The 13,615-nt window shown below is 42.3% G+C and overlaps 1 long non-coding RNA gene across 1 annotated transcript in view; it reads right to left on the minus strand.

The window, feature by feature from the left end:
- LOC125619066 overlaps positions 1-9,758 on the minus strand; it is a 34,552-nt gene extending 24,794 nt beyond the window's left edge. Inside the window, exon 1 of the long non-coding RNA XR_007350548.1 lies at positions 9,705-9,758. This is a non-coding gene — a long non-coding RNA (uncharacterized LOC125619066). The remainder of the gene's footprint in view (positions 1-9,704) is intronic.
- Between the last annotated feature and the right edge of the window lie 3,857 nt (positions 9,759-13,615).

Consider the following 13,615-nt stretch of genomic DNA (forward strand, 5'->3'; position numbering starts at 1 on the left):
TTCCCATAGCACTTTGCTCATGATGTTTCTAGAAAATTCATCCGATGATGTGCATCATGCCCATGGCCAACCCCAGCATTTGACTTCCCTTCAGGCCTTTGCTTAGGATATGAGGGCAGGTGTTTTAGTCAGCTTGTTCACTGCTGTGACTAAATGACCCAATCAGCACAGCTGTAGAGGAGGAAAAGTTTATTTGAGGGCTCATGGTTTCAGAGATCTTAGTCCTAGAAGGCTGCCTCCATTCCTCGGGGCTCCAGGTGAGACAGAACATCATGGCAGAAGAGTGTGGCAGAGGGAAGCAACTCACATGTTGATCGAAAGCAGAGAGAGGGTCCACTCGCCAGATACAAATATAGACCCAAAGCCATGCCCTAACTCCCATCTCTTCCAGCTATACCCTGCCACTTCATTACCATGCAATTAATCCCTAGCAGGGGATTAAATCACTGATTGGGTTAACACTCTTATAACCCAATCATTTCTCCTCTGAACCTTCTTGCAAAATCTCACATGTGAGTTTTGGGGGGACACCTCACATCCAAACCATACCAGCAGGTGGAAGAAGCCACATCCTCAGAAGAGGCTGGGTGTGGTCCTGAGACCTTTTAATATAAGAGGAGTCGTTTTCCCAGGAGTCATCCACCCACATGCTGAACCAAAGAGGAAAAATAAAGGTGCAGCTTAGGAGGAAGATGTGGCTGAAAAACTGGAGATAGGAGAGTTTGTTTAAAAAAAAAAAATTTAAGGAGGAAGAAAAATGCCCCAGTCACAGAGGCAGAGAGAGGGGCAGCTATGAAGAGAGGCAGGGGGCAAAGAGGTGAGGCCAGGCCAATCAGGAAAGCCCCTGCTTGTGACCCTATCATATCTGCCTCTTAAATATCTCTGGGTGGAACCATCATGATTTTAATGAGGCATTATGTTAGTCAGGTTTCCATTGCTGAAAAAATAACTGAGAAAATCAACTTAAAAGTAGGAAAGATTTGTTTTGACTCATGGTTTCAGCCCATGGTTGCTTAGCTATGTTGCTTTAGGCTTGTGGTAAGGCAGCACACCACAGCAGAGAGCATGTAGCAGAGAAATCTGTTCACTTCATGGTGACCCAGAAGCAAACACAGAGACAGGAAGGGGGCAAGGGTCTCAATGTCCCCTCAAGGGCATATCTCATGACCTAACTTTCTTCCCCTGAGCCCCATCTCCTAAAGTTCTCACCACCTCCCTAGTGCCACATGCTGAGCATCAAGCCTTCAACACGTACACCTTTTAAAACATTTTCCTTAAAATGTCAAATAAAGCATTACTTTTAGTCTTCGGCGCGTCTAAACACATGCCCTTCCATTTTAGTCAGTTTTTCACCACTATGACCAAAAGACCTGACAAGAACACTTTTAGAGAAGGTAAAGTTTATTTGGGTCTCAGTTTGCATAGATGACTGACTTCATTGCTCAGGGCCCAAGGTCAGGCGGAACCTCATGGAGGAAAAGTGTAGCAGAAGAAAGCCGCTCAGGATATGACAATATGGAAGCAAAGAGAGGGAGTCCTGTTCCACAAAGACAAAATATGTACCCCCAAAGGCACACTCCCAGGGACCAAACCCACCAAACACACCCTACAAGCCTACAGTTACCACCCAGTTAATCCCTATCTGCAGATTAATGTACTGGGTTAAGGCTCTCATAATCCAATTATTTTACCTCTAAACTTTCTTGCATTGTCTCTCACATGACTTCTGCCTGATACCAGGTATTGACTGTAGACTGAATGTGACATGTGGTGGCCATAACACCATCTGCTATCAATTTTATTCTCCTAAAGTTTCCACAAAGCTATATATGTATCAGTTAACTTTTGCTGCACAATAAACCACCCCAAAGCTTACTGGCTATATAAGCTTCCCATCGCTATTAAAACAAATTGACTGACTAAAAAGACCACAAATTTATTCTTACATAGCTACAAAAGTCCTAAGTCCAAAATGAGTCTTGTGGGGCTCAAGCCAAGGTGTTTTCAGGATGGTTTCTTTTGAGACTCCAGGGGAAAACCCATCCCTGGCCTTTTCCAGGTTCTAGAGCCTTCTGGAACTCATTGGTAGCACCACTCCAATCTCTGTTTCATCCCAATTACTCCTTGTCTTCTGTCTGACCTGCCTGTGTTTCTCATGCTTATATTGGGTCCACATAGATATTCCAGAATACCTTCTTCAGCTTGAAATCTTTAATCACTTTTACAAAGTTCCCTTCACCATGTAAGTAGATTTGGGGGGTATGCATTATTCAGCCCACAATCTAGTTTAGAACATAGCTATCTATTCCTCTTGTGATTTGAGCATTTTTTTAATCCCAGGACTAACTCATGGGTCTGCTGTCAGCTGCTGGGTCAGCTGGGGCTGGTTGGTCTTGGGTGGCCTCAGTGTGAACAGTTCCTCTCTACTGTTGGGGTCTCATCCTCTAACAGGCTAGGACAGGGAGGTCAGTTCAGATTCAAGGCGAGAGAAATGAGCTGAGCTGCAAGTCACATTGCAAAAGTCATGACACGGGAGGAGTGAAGCATTGCAGCCATTTTGCAATATTACCACAGAAAATGCCAAGATACTGCAAAATCATTAATCTATTGAATATGAAAATGTGTCATGGGCTTAGCTTACAAATAGGCAAACAAGCCCAGGAACATAAACTATCAAAGACCCCAAAATGAGCCCCCACCCTCTCTGTAAGAACTCTCTGTTCCTGGCCACCACATGTCACATTCAGTCTACAGTCAATACCTGGTATCAGGCAGGAACATGAACCCGCAGGTGGTTTCTGCTCCTCTCCTCCTAATCCAGCCTATCTCACCATCAAGGTCCAAACTATACCAACATCAGGAAACCCAATCACATCCCCTCAAGGGTGCTAATCACCCTCTCCTCTATACAGGGATGTGTACCTGCATATTAACCGCTGTCCAGATCCAAAGTAGCTTTTACAGGAGCCTGAGCTCAGTGCAGCACAGAGGAATCTGCACACTCCATCTCCAACAGCGACACCATGTGGCAGGAACAGGAATGGCAGTTATGATATGAGCAGATTCAGGTCTTTGTGCACTGGGGTGTGGAATGAAGACTTGCTCTCTTTTGTCATAAGCCTTATGATGGCTCAAGGAAGACACACTGTCCTTCCTATATTCAGACATCATGCAAATAATGACAATAAAATGTAGTAGGTAGAAGATAAATGGCAAGACCATATTTGATTACCCTGATAATATACCTTATAATTGTGTGAACTGGTTACCCTGATAAAATACCTTATAATTGCTTCCTTCACAGCACCCAGGGGTGCTCTTCCACTGAGCTACATCCCAGGTCCTTTTTATTTTATTTTGAGACAAGATCTCTTTAAGTTGCCTAGACTGACTTTGAATTCCTGCCTCAACCTCCTAAGTCCCTGGGATTAAAAATCTGTTGTTATCTTTTTTACATTGATGTAATTTCAAACATGAAAGATTATTAGAATAGAACAAGATAGTACAAGTACATATATACTTGTATATATACATAACCTTGTATACATATAACAATTCAAGATAGTATAATAATGTGTGAATATATTAATCTTGAAATGTTTGAGACAGTATGTTGAAAAATGTCCCCTAATTTACCTCAGTATATAGTTCCTAAGAACAAAGACAAGTATTATTATCAAAATTAGAAAACTTACATTGATGCAATATTATTACCTAATCCACAGTCTGTATTTAAATTCCACCAATTGTCCCCTTTAATGTCCTTTTTGGCAATATTTTTCCAATAAGTATAACTTTTTAAATTATTTAATGACCAAATACATAAGTCCAGTTGACAGAATATTATAAGTCACAAATTAACAAATCAAACCTGTACAGAAATGCAAAGGAATGAAGAATTGTATGAATTATGTAATCTGTGGGAAGGGATATGAGAATTAGAATGAAAATGTCCAGGAATTTGACCTGTGGTAAATTCAACAGAGAAAGACTGTAAACCGCTAATAAACACCTCTTCAGTACCAAACCTTTCTTGAAAGTATGAAATGTCTCCAGGCAAAAGAATCTTTTCCAGGCAAACTTACAGCAGACGCCATTCCAGAAGAGCCACACCTGTCCATGTTAACCACAGGGCATGAACAAGTAGAGACCAAGACAACCACAAAGCACATCAGCATTACGTGCAATTGCCCATGTTTGCTCCAATGCAAAAGCAAGCTTCCAGCACTTTTCTGCTGCTGTCAAGAAAAAGCCAGCAGAGAATGGAGGTGAGGAGGTGGCCTGGCTGTTTCTAGGGTGCCCCAGGGGAAGGAGAGTGTATCTCTCACTCTACACAGAAAACATGTTCTTTCTTGATTTGCCACCTACAGCATATCTCACTATGTACCTTGTGAATATGATGTCATTACTCAAAGATAAAAATGGGATATGCAGGGATGGCTGTCTTTGCCCAGGAACAGTGTTGGTGCCAGATTATGTAACCCCTCCCATGACATTCCATCAAATATAGAAAAAAATTCACTCATAAATATGTCCACCAAGGGTTAGAGAGATTGCAACTTAAAATCATGCTGATTGGGGGGAGAACCCATCAGGCCCAAGATGTCTCTATTGTTCATGATATATGATTTCTGTCTTCCTGTAAGCTCCCCAACCAAGACATTGTAATTAAAATCCCCTCATACTAAACTACTGTTCGTAAAATTCAGAGCATGGGTTGTAATCATCAGTAATCATCAGTGAACTGTATAGAGCCCTTTGGTCAAATTTTAATAGATCTGAAACAAAATAGCATCATTGGTGACCCTGTACTTTCAAGAACTTTTAGAATCTCACTGGATTAAAATCACTTGTGAGACACACTGCAACTCCAGGGTCTGACACAGTAGGTATTTTTATTAATGTGCTTAATGTGTACTAATTCCAGAAAAGAAAAAAAATGTATACACTGAGTCACATACTTCCAAAATCTCTGATCAAAAATTACTATTTTGTCTTAGGAGTTCATGTCACTCTATCAGAATCAGGTCTGACTATTGATATAATGTTAGTGTGATGAGAAATATATGAAGTCTCTCAGCAGTTGCAAAAGGAGAGGTATACACAATGACTTCTTCTGGAAGTCAAAAAATAAAGTGTTGTGATTTGTAGGTCCAAGTTAGCATATTTGCCAAACCTAGATGTTATGTTTCCAATGAGTCTGAATGTGGGTTGGTCAAGGTTCCCAGAGAACAACAAATAGGATGTATGCATTCACAGATTCATGACAAAGAATTGGCTCATATGATTATGGAAGCTGACAAATCCCAAGATCTGCAGAGTAAATGGGCAGGATGGAGATCCAGGGGAGCCAAAGGTGTACTTCCAGTCCAAAAGCCTACAGGCTTGAAATCCAGAAAGGGCCAATGTTTCCCTTTGAGTTCTGAGACAGTGAAAAGTTGTTGTCCACATTTGAAGAGCATCAGACAAGAAGAATTCTCTTGCCTGGGGGAGGGTCAGCCTTTTTGGCCCACTCAGGCCTTCAACTGATTGGACAAAGCTCACCCACACTGGAAAAGGCAGTCTGCTTTACTCAGTGCACTGTCATCTGAAAAGCCCTCACAGAAGCATTCAGAACAATGCTTGACCAAACATCTGGATATCTTTTTGGCCCAGTTAAGTTAATACACAAAATTAAACATCCCAGAGTAGAATCAATACTTTGTTTTGAGTTAGTCAGCTTTTTGTTGCTGTGACAAATACTTGAGAAAAACAACTTAGAGGAGGAAAGATTTATGTTGGCTTATTGTTTCATAGGTTCAGTCCATGGTCAGCCTGCTCCATTGCTCTGGGCCTGAGTGAGGCAAAACATAATGGCAAAAAGTTGTAGAGAAGGAAAGCTTTTCAGCTAATGGCAGCTAGGAAGCAGAAAGAGTGAAAGGAAAGAAGAAATACCCTTCCAGTGCACAACCCCACTGACCTCCTTCCAACTAGGTCCAAACTTCTATAGCTTCCAACCTCCCAACAGTCCATTTAAGTGGACTATTTAATTATTAATCCATCAAATGCATTAATACACTGATGAGGTTAAGAGCCCTCATGGTCTAATAATTTCTTAAAGCCCCACCTCTGCATTGGAGCCCCATCTTCCCATTACTGTATTGGAGACCAAGGCTTTAGAACATGAGACTTTGGGGGACACTCCAGATCCAAACAGAATACAAGTAATGATCAATCATTTAATGAGTACACAACATGTACCCAATTGTCTCCAGAAAGCATGACTGTCCTACCAAAATGAGATCAAAAAGATGTGGGGGCAACACCTCAGAAAATTATTTCAGAACACTGTGCAAAAGGTAACCACATCCTGGAGTCTTATGGTCCTATAAAGGGTCTTTGGTGAGAAGCAGCACACATTCAATGTCCAAATGAAGGAAAAATGCCAGTGGTGTCCACTTACCTGTGTCCTGCCTAGAGAGAACTGAAATTGGGCAAGGACATAAAATTCTTATCTACATACTCAGAAAAAGGAACTAGGAGTTCTTCCTCATCAATTACTCTTATTCTTATCATTATCATTACTATTGGCACCGCAAAGAACACTGTGTATTTTCCCATTTTCTCCCTGAAATATCATCTTGTTTACTCCTTGAGAAAAATCCCTGTGAAGTGAGTAGTATTGACACACCATTTATTGGGAGCTTTCAGAATTTGGGTTTCCTATCCAAAGACATAGTGGCAGTTCCAGAATTCCAATGCATTCCAGTCAACAAGAATAACCCCACAGAACTGCAAGTTAGTATAATCACTTTAGAAAGCAGTATGGAGAGTCCTTAAGAGATTAGGAATGGAACCACCATATGACCCAGCTATCCACTCCTTGGTATTTATCCAAAAGAACTAAAATCAGTATACAATAGTGATATAGGCTCATCAATATTTATAATGGCACAAATTGCAATAGACAAGATATGACCCAGTTTTGTTGCCTATCAGCAGACAACTGGATAAGAAAAATGTGGTGGTTCATTGAGTAGAACACAACGGAGTTTTACTCAGCCCTAAGGAAGAATGGAAGTATGTCATTTGATAGTAAGTAGATGGAACTGAAGAACATTGTTCTAAATGAAATAAGCCAGACTCATAAAGTCAAGGGTGGAATGGAAGAAAGAGATACAGAGACAGAGACAGAAATAAAAAATAGAATCTCATGGAAATAGAAGAGTGACCAAGAGAGCAGAGGAAGGGGGTCAAAACAGGAAGAAAGAAATGGAAAACAAAATCTACCAAATTACACTATGTCCACATATGAATATACCACAATGAATCATGCTTATATGTAAGCATAATGCACTAACCAAAATAATATAATAATAATAATAAAAGGGAGAGCAATACAGTAGAACTAGCAGATTGGGGGAAGCAAGGAGGAGAGAGGAAAGGGCAGGTACAGTGGAATGAGGTAGATCAAATTACATGCATGTACAAATATGGCATAAAGAATCCCACTATTATATATAATTATATGCACCAACAAAAAAATTCAAAAGAAAGCACCCCCAAGCAACTCCTGCTTTCCCACCTGAAACACTGCCTAGAATGGGAAGAAAAATCACTCTATTTTATTTTTCCATTTGAACGTGGATCAGTGATGTAGTCTGTGAGAAAAATTTGCTAGGAACCAATAACTAACTAGTCTTGGCAACTGGTGCCTGTAGTTCTCTGCTCCCCTCTCAGAGCTGAGTATCCAAGGTGACTTAAAAGACATCAGCTCATTGCAAAATGAGCCAAGTGCTTTCCTCAAGCTGGTTTGGGTGAAAGCCAAAGTTGTGTTTCAAATCATTTTCTTTCAATAACAAACCTTATTTATCCTTAAGTTGGAGGTGTTTATTGTGAGGAAATAAGCTGTGTGGGTGAAAACAGGAGCTATTGTGTTCCCACATCAAATTCTAATTACACCTCTTTATGCGGTTGGCCTTGGCCAGGGGTTCCTCAAGCCTGGGCCAGCACAGCCCAGCCAGAGCTGCTTGGAGGAAACCTTCTGAGTAAGTCCATTTGAGTCAGGTATTCCTGTGCTTACGGTTTGAAGGATTCTAACAGACCTCCCTGTCTTTTTTTTTTTTTTTTTTTTTCATGTGGTGCTGAGGATGGAACCCAGGGCCTTTCACATGCTAGGTGAGCACTTTACCACTGAGCCACAACCCCAGCCCCCAGACCTCCCCATCTTTACACTTTTCTTATTTTCTTTTGTTTTTGTTTTCATTTGTTTCCTGTTGTAATGCATTACCTGGGTCTCCTCGACATCTAGACAAATCACAATGATAATGCTATTATCGAATCTCAAAGTAGCTGCCCCTCTTTTGCCTCCAACTTTCAAAAACAAAAACAACATAAGATAATTCCCAAACTGGGAGTAAATTAAATATTTCTAAAGCAAATTCAATATTATTAATGCAATTTAAAAGATCAACAAATCCAGGTCTTATTCTGGTGCTTTGGTTTCATTTCTGATTCTGATTCTATTGGATCTGGGTCCTGGCATTTAAACCTAACTTTTCTCTATTCTCTAAAATAGTTTATCTCTCTCACTTAATCTTTATACCTTCACCATATCCTTCAAAAAACTTCTGACAGTTCACACTAAAAAAATACATCAAAATGGTGAAATATACAAAAGTTTAATCATGTCCCTTGTCCCAGCATAAATAAACACACAAAAAATAGATAATCAAAAATATTGAAAATATGGTTATTCTTTCTAATAAGAATTCTTAATTGCTCTATTAATTACTTAATATGACACTTCAAGACTTAGGAGAAGAAATCTACCAAGTTCCACACTAACAAAATGTTGGAGATATGGTAGGCAAGTTTGAGTTTTCATATACTTCTGGAAGCACATCTCTGAAATGCAAGCCGGGAATGTCTAGTAAAAATGAAAACTGAGCTTACCCCAGGACCCAGCAACCGTATTCTGGATACTCTAAAAACTCCGTCTCTGAGATGCATGCACAAAAACATAAGTCTCTGGTGTGTTTTTCTAAAGCACTACTTGGAACAAGTAAAAACTTGAAATGACCTAAATATCAACCAATAGTGAAATGGACAATGTGTGATATATCCATAGAGTAGAATACTATATATTAGTTAAAATCAACATGCTATTCACATGTTATCAACAAGGATAAATCTTAAAAAGCAAATGGAGTTTGGGGGAGAGAAGATGGGGGCTTATTGTTTAATGGGCATAAAGTTTCAGTTTGAGAAGAAAAGTTCTGAAGATGGTCGGGGGTAATGGTTGTACAACAAGGTGAACTACAGAATACTACAAAACTAGATAGTCAAAGGTGCTGGAATGGTAAATTATATATTATTCCAAGACATATATTTATCATATGTATGTATATTTTACTCCAAGACGGAAATACTAATTAACCTGATTTGATCATACACATTGTATACATTGATTAAATTATAATACTTTACCCCATAAATAAGTATACATATGCCAATTAAAATTAAAAATTTTAAAAAAGATTTAAGAATTTTTGAAACACAAAATTTTATTTATTAATAATTTAATATATTTTTCTGTATATTTTAAATATTTCACTCAATCAATTAAAGAGAAATTGACTTTTCCCTACAAAATAAAACCAAAATCAGGCAAGCAGACATCTTTTAAACTATGGGTTGTCTGAGAATTGGACCCATTTGCTTACTTGAATGCAATATACATGGTCCCTCACTGGTTCTTGCCTTCACCAGATGGAGCCCTGTGTGGGAGGAAATAGAGACAGAAGTTGAGTCCACCAGGCATTGCCCAGAGGGCAAACAGAACCCATTGACAGGATGTGAGGGAAGCACAACAGGCTAATGGAGAAGGAGGAACTGATGAGCCCAGGCAGCTGACTCCTCTGTGCCTGGCCATCCTAGGGGCAGCCTGTCCTCCTCAGCAGAGCAGAGCTATGACCCTTTGCTGCTTTCCCTGCTCACCTTCAATCACTCAAGGACCACCTGCATGATTCACCAGCCACCAAAGGACCTGGATTTCAGTGAATGTAGCCAGGAAACCTTCTAAAAATGAAACCATGATGAATTAAAGATGCAAGTGGCCATTCCTCTTATTGGAATGATCCTTCTTTAGTTGCTGTCAGGTAAACAGCTACATTGTGCCGCAGCCCGGCTGGCTGGGCAAACTAACCAGGGGGTGACGAGGAACTTGTTTAGATTGATACAGCAGGAGTGGGAGCCGTTTATTGCAGGACAGGAGCGGTATTTATACATTCCACACAGCTTATCTAATTAACATAAACTAGATACAGCAGTCAACCAATCAGGAATCTCCACACTTAATGGCTCGCTTTTGTTACTTCTCAAACCACTCCCTCTGGCATTTTGCCAGGCACCATCCAGACTTGTTTACGAACTCTAACATTCCCCTGGCAAAATGCCAGGTGCCATCCTGACTTGTTTACAGACTCTAACAACATTGGGCTAGAGAAGGCAAAGAGGAGTCCTCAGTGCCCATCAGGACACCAGACCTAATATTGCCCAGTCTGAGAGCTGCCACAGCATTCCACAGCACCCAATGGCCCCCCGGGCTTCCCTCTGCAGCCCTCTACCCTCAGCTTCCATACTTTCTCTCATGCCTGGTTGTAGAAGCAGGTGACTGAGCGACTGCAGAAGTCCCCTACCTACCAGTGAAACAGGCACAGAGGCCAGCCTGCACTCTTTTCCACTTGGGTTAACCTGGCATCCTTGTTAGACAGCTCACAACCTGGTCCAGGGTCAGCTAATTTCTATAATAAGCAGGTACTTCAGGCTTTGCAAGCCATTTGGTCTGTCTCAGTTGCTCAGCTCTACTGCTGTAGCATTACTAGCAGTCTTATGCAATATACAAATGGTTATCACTGTGTGCCAATAAAACTTTATTATACACTCTAAACTTGGAACCTCATAATTTTTGTGTCATGTGATATTAATCTTTTGATTTTTTTTTCCCCCAACCTAAAAAAAAAATTTTTTAAACCTATACAAAAACAAGTAGCCAGACAGATTTTCTCCAAGAGCCACAGTTTGCCAACCTCTCATCTAAATACCCAAAAGGATAACTGAAGCCAACCTTACAAGATGCCACCCCAAGGCACGTGAGCTTTGGTAGGAGTGACTCTGCCAACAAGAAGAGGAAAGTAGAAAGAAAAGAAAATGTTAACCTTTCCCTTAAAAACCATCTACTCCTCTATGTCCAGGCTACTGGCTCACACTCCAAACAAGAGCAGCAACTGAAGCAGAAGCTGCCAAATCCCTGTTGAGAGCCACAGCCAAAGGGGCCCCAGCAAACTTTCAGACTGCCAGCTGATGATTGGCTCACAGCGGCCCCAGCAACATGTAGCTGATTGGCTCCTCTGAGGTGATGCTCATTGGGCTGTTTCCCCCACCCTTTCAGACTAAGGAGCTGCTCATTGGGGGACTTTTTTTGGCTCCGCCCACAGGACCCAGCCAATCGGCCTCAAGAGCAGGAGGAATGGGGGAGGTTGAGAGGCTTGTGGGAAGCCAGTGGTGGCAGTTGGGGCTCTGAGGGTTTTTCCTGAGGAGCTGTTTTGTTTGGTGTGTGTAGTTCTAAAAATAAAGTTCGTTTCTTTTGACAAGTGGCTCCTGAATTGTGCCCAGCCAGACTGCGGCAAATCCCCACATTAACAACTCACTTTGCTGATGCTTCCCAGAGCCCTCATGGAGTTATTCATTTGGTCCTGCCAACAGTTGACAAGGTAGGTACTAAAGAGAAGACAGGCAGAGATATGATAATGAACTTGCCCAAGACCACAGACAGCATTTGAACACAGCCAGTCTGGTCTCAGGCTCTGTCCTCCCCACTGCCAGGTGAACGTTTCAGGAGGCTCCTGTTTAGGAGTATGGTATCGTCCTCAGTGACCCTGTGAGCCAAACTGGGTCACACATATGGGCAACTGTCTTTTTTCCCCTCCTGTCCTTAAGCCTCTAGTCAAGTATCACTTCTGCCCTGGACCTTATGACCCTGTACAGAAGGGGACTGATATTTCTCTCCTGAAAAGGACCAGGGACCCCCACCCCACTGCCTGCTTGGCCTTTTACCTCTGCACTGTGACACCTTTATAAGTACAACCTCAAAACAGGGCCAGCAGAACAAGTGTTACAGAACCACATGACCAAGGGGCCTTTGTCCTAGATTTATGAAGAACCAAGCAGATCTGTGTGAACAGTGAATGTGACGCAGGACCACAAGACTCTTTCTTGAAGACTGATGAGAATGACCAGAACAGCAACCCTCTTTCTCTTATAATGTATTTCCCTGGAAATCGGAATCCTGATTTTTTTGGAATATTAATTTTGCTGAACTTGGCCTTGACTATCCAGATGATATGTCACTGTTTATTCTTATCAAAAATAAGATTTTAAAGCTTCATGGAACTGTCCAGGGTGAGACAATAAAGAGTGGCCCAGCCAGGACTGCAGCCCAGAGGCCCCTGGTCATCCTGTACAGCCAAGCTCCTGCCTTAAAGAAGACGCCTACCTGGCCCCAGCACTCCAGGCCCACACCTGGAGGGCCCAGAGGGGACAGGATTTAAAGCAGCCTTCTGCCGTGAGGAGGAACCAGGTCCAGGAGAAAAGGAAGAGAGAGCTGGAGCCATGCTGAGTTTCAGGGGGTCTCATTGCAGTGGCACCCCTTCTCCCAGCCCTTTATGTATGGACAAGAAGATGACCCTCCAAACCTCCCTTGCTGTCACCTCCCATGTCAAGTCAGCTGCTAAGGCCCATCAGTGTTCACTCCTAAATGTGCCTCAAATCCACCCACGTTTTCCTTCTCCCTCAGCTGTCATCCAAGTCCAACCACCATTCTGCCCAGACCAATGCAGCAGCCTCCTAACTAGACTTTCATGTCCCCTCCTGCCTCCAGGCTCCACTTGGAGACCAGAGCCATCTTAACACATAAATGGGGGGGGAGGGGGGGGGGCAGTGACATCTCCCTTAAAAACTCAAGAAAAATGAAAATGTCCTTGCCTTTTCTCCATGTGTTTGTATAGGGTGTGAGCCTACCCAGGACACTGCCCTGTCTCCTGCTGACTCCTCCTTTTCCCCAGGTCTCCACGTGGCCACTTCCCTCAGTGAAGCTCCTTCCATCCCTCAATCCCTCAGTCAGTCTCTTTACAGCTTTCTACTTTCCTTTATAGCACTTATCTCTTCCTGTTACCCATTAGAGTCCAGCCTCAAGAGGAGGAAAATGTCAGTGCTCAACTTGGTCCTCTGGCCCATTCAGGTGGCTCCTGACCTCAAGTTTGCATTTCCGTGCCTGGCAGTTTTCTCCAGAGTGGCAGATCTGCACCCCCTCGTGCATGCACACAGCCACCACCTGGAAGCAATTGCTGATAGTGAGCAGCAGCCCTCTCCAGTGTAAGTGCACAAACCCTGGGCTCCCTCGCCATTCAAAGGACAATGCTGATTCATGTGTGTATGTGTGTGTGTGTGGGGAGAGGGTTTCCAAAAGTTTCCTCCCAGGACTGAGCTATAGTTGCCACAGAGCCACATGTAAGTAACACACCAGTGACTCACCACCTCCTCTCCCCGCCCCCCGCACTTCCCCTTTTCTTATTTG

Source organism: Marmota marmota, unplaced genomic scaffold, assembly GCF_001458135.2.
Source record: "Marmota marmota marmota unplaced genomic scaffold, marMar, whole genome shotgun sequence".
NCBI classification, from domain to species: domain Eukaryota; kingdom Metazoa; phylum Chordata; class Mammalia; order Rodentia; family Sciuridae; genus Marmota; species Marmota marmota.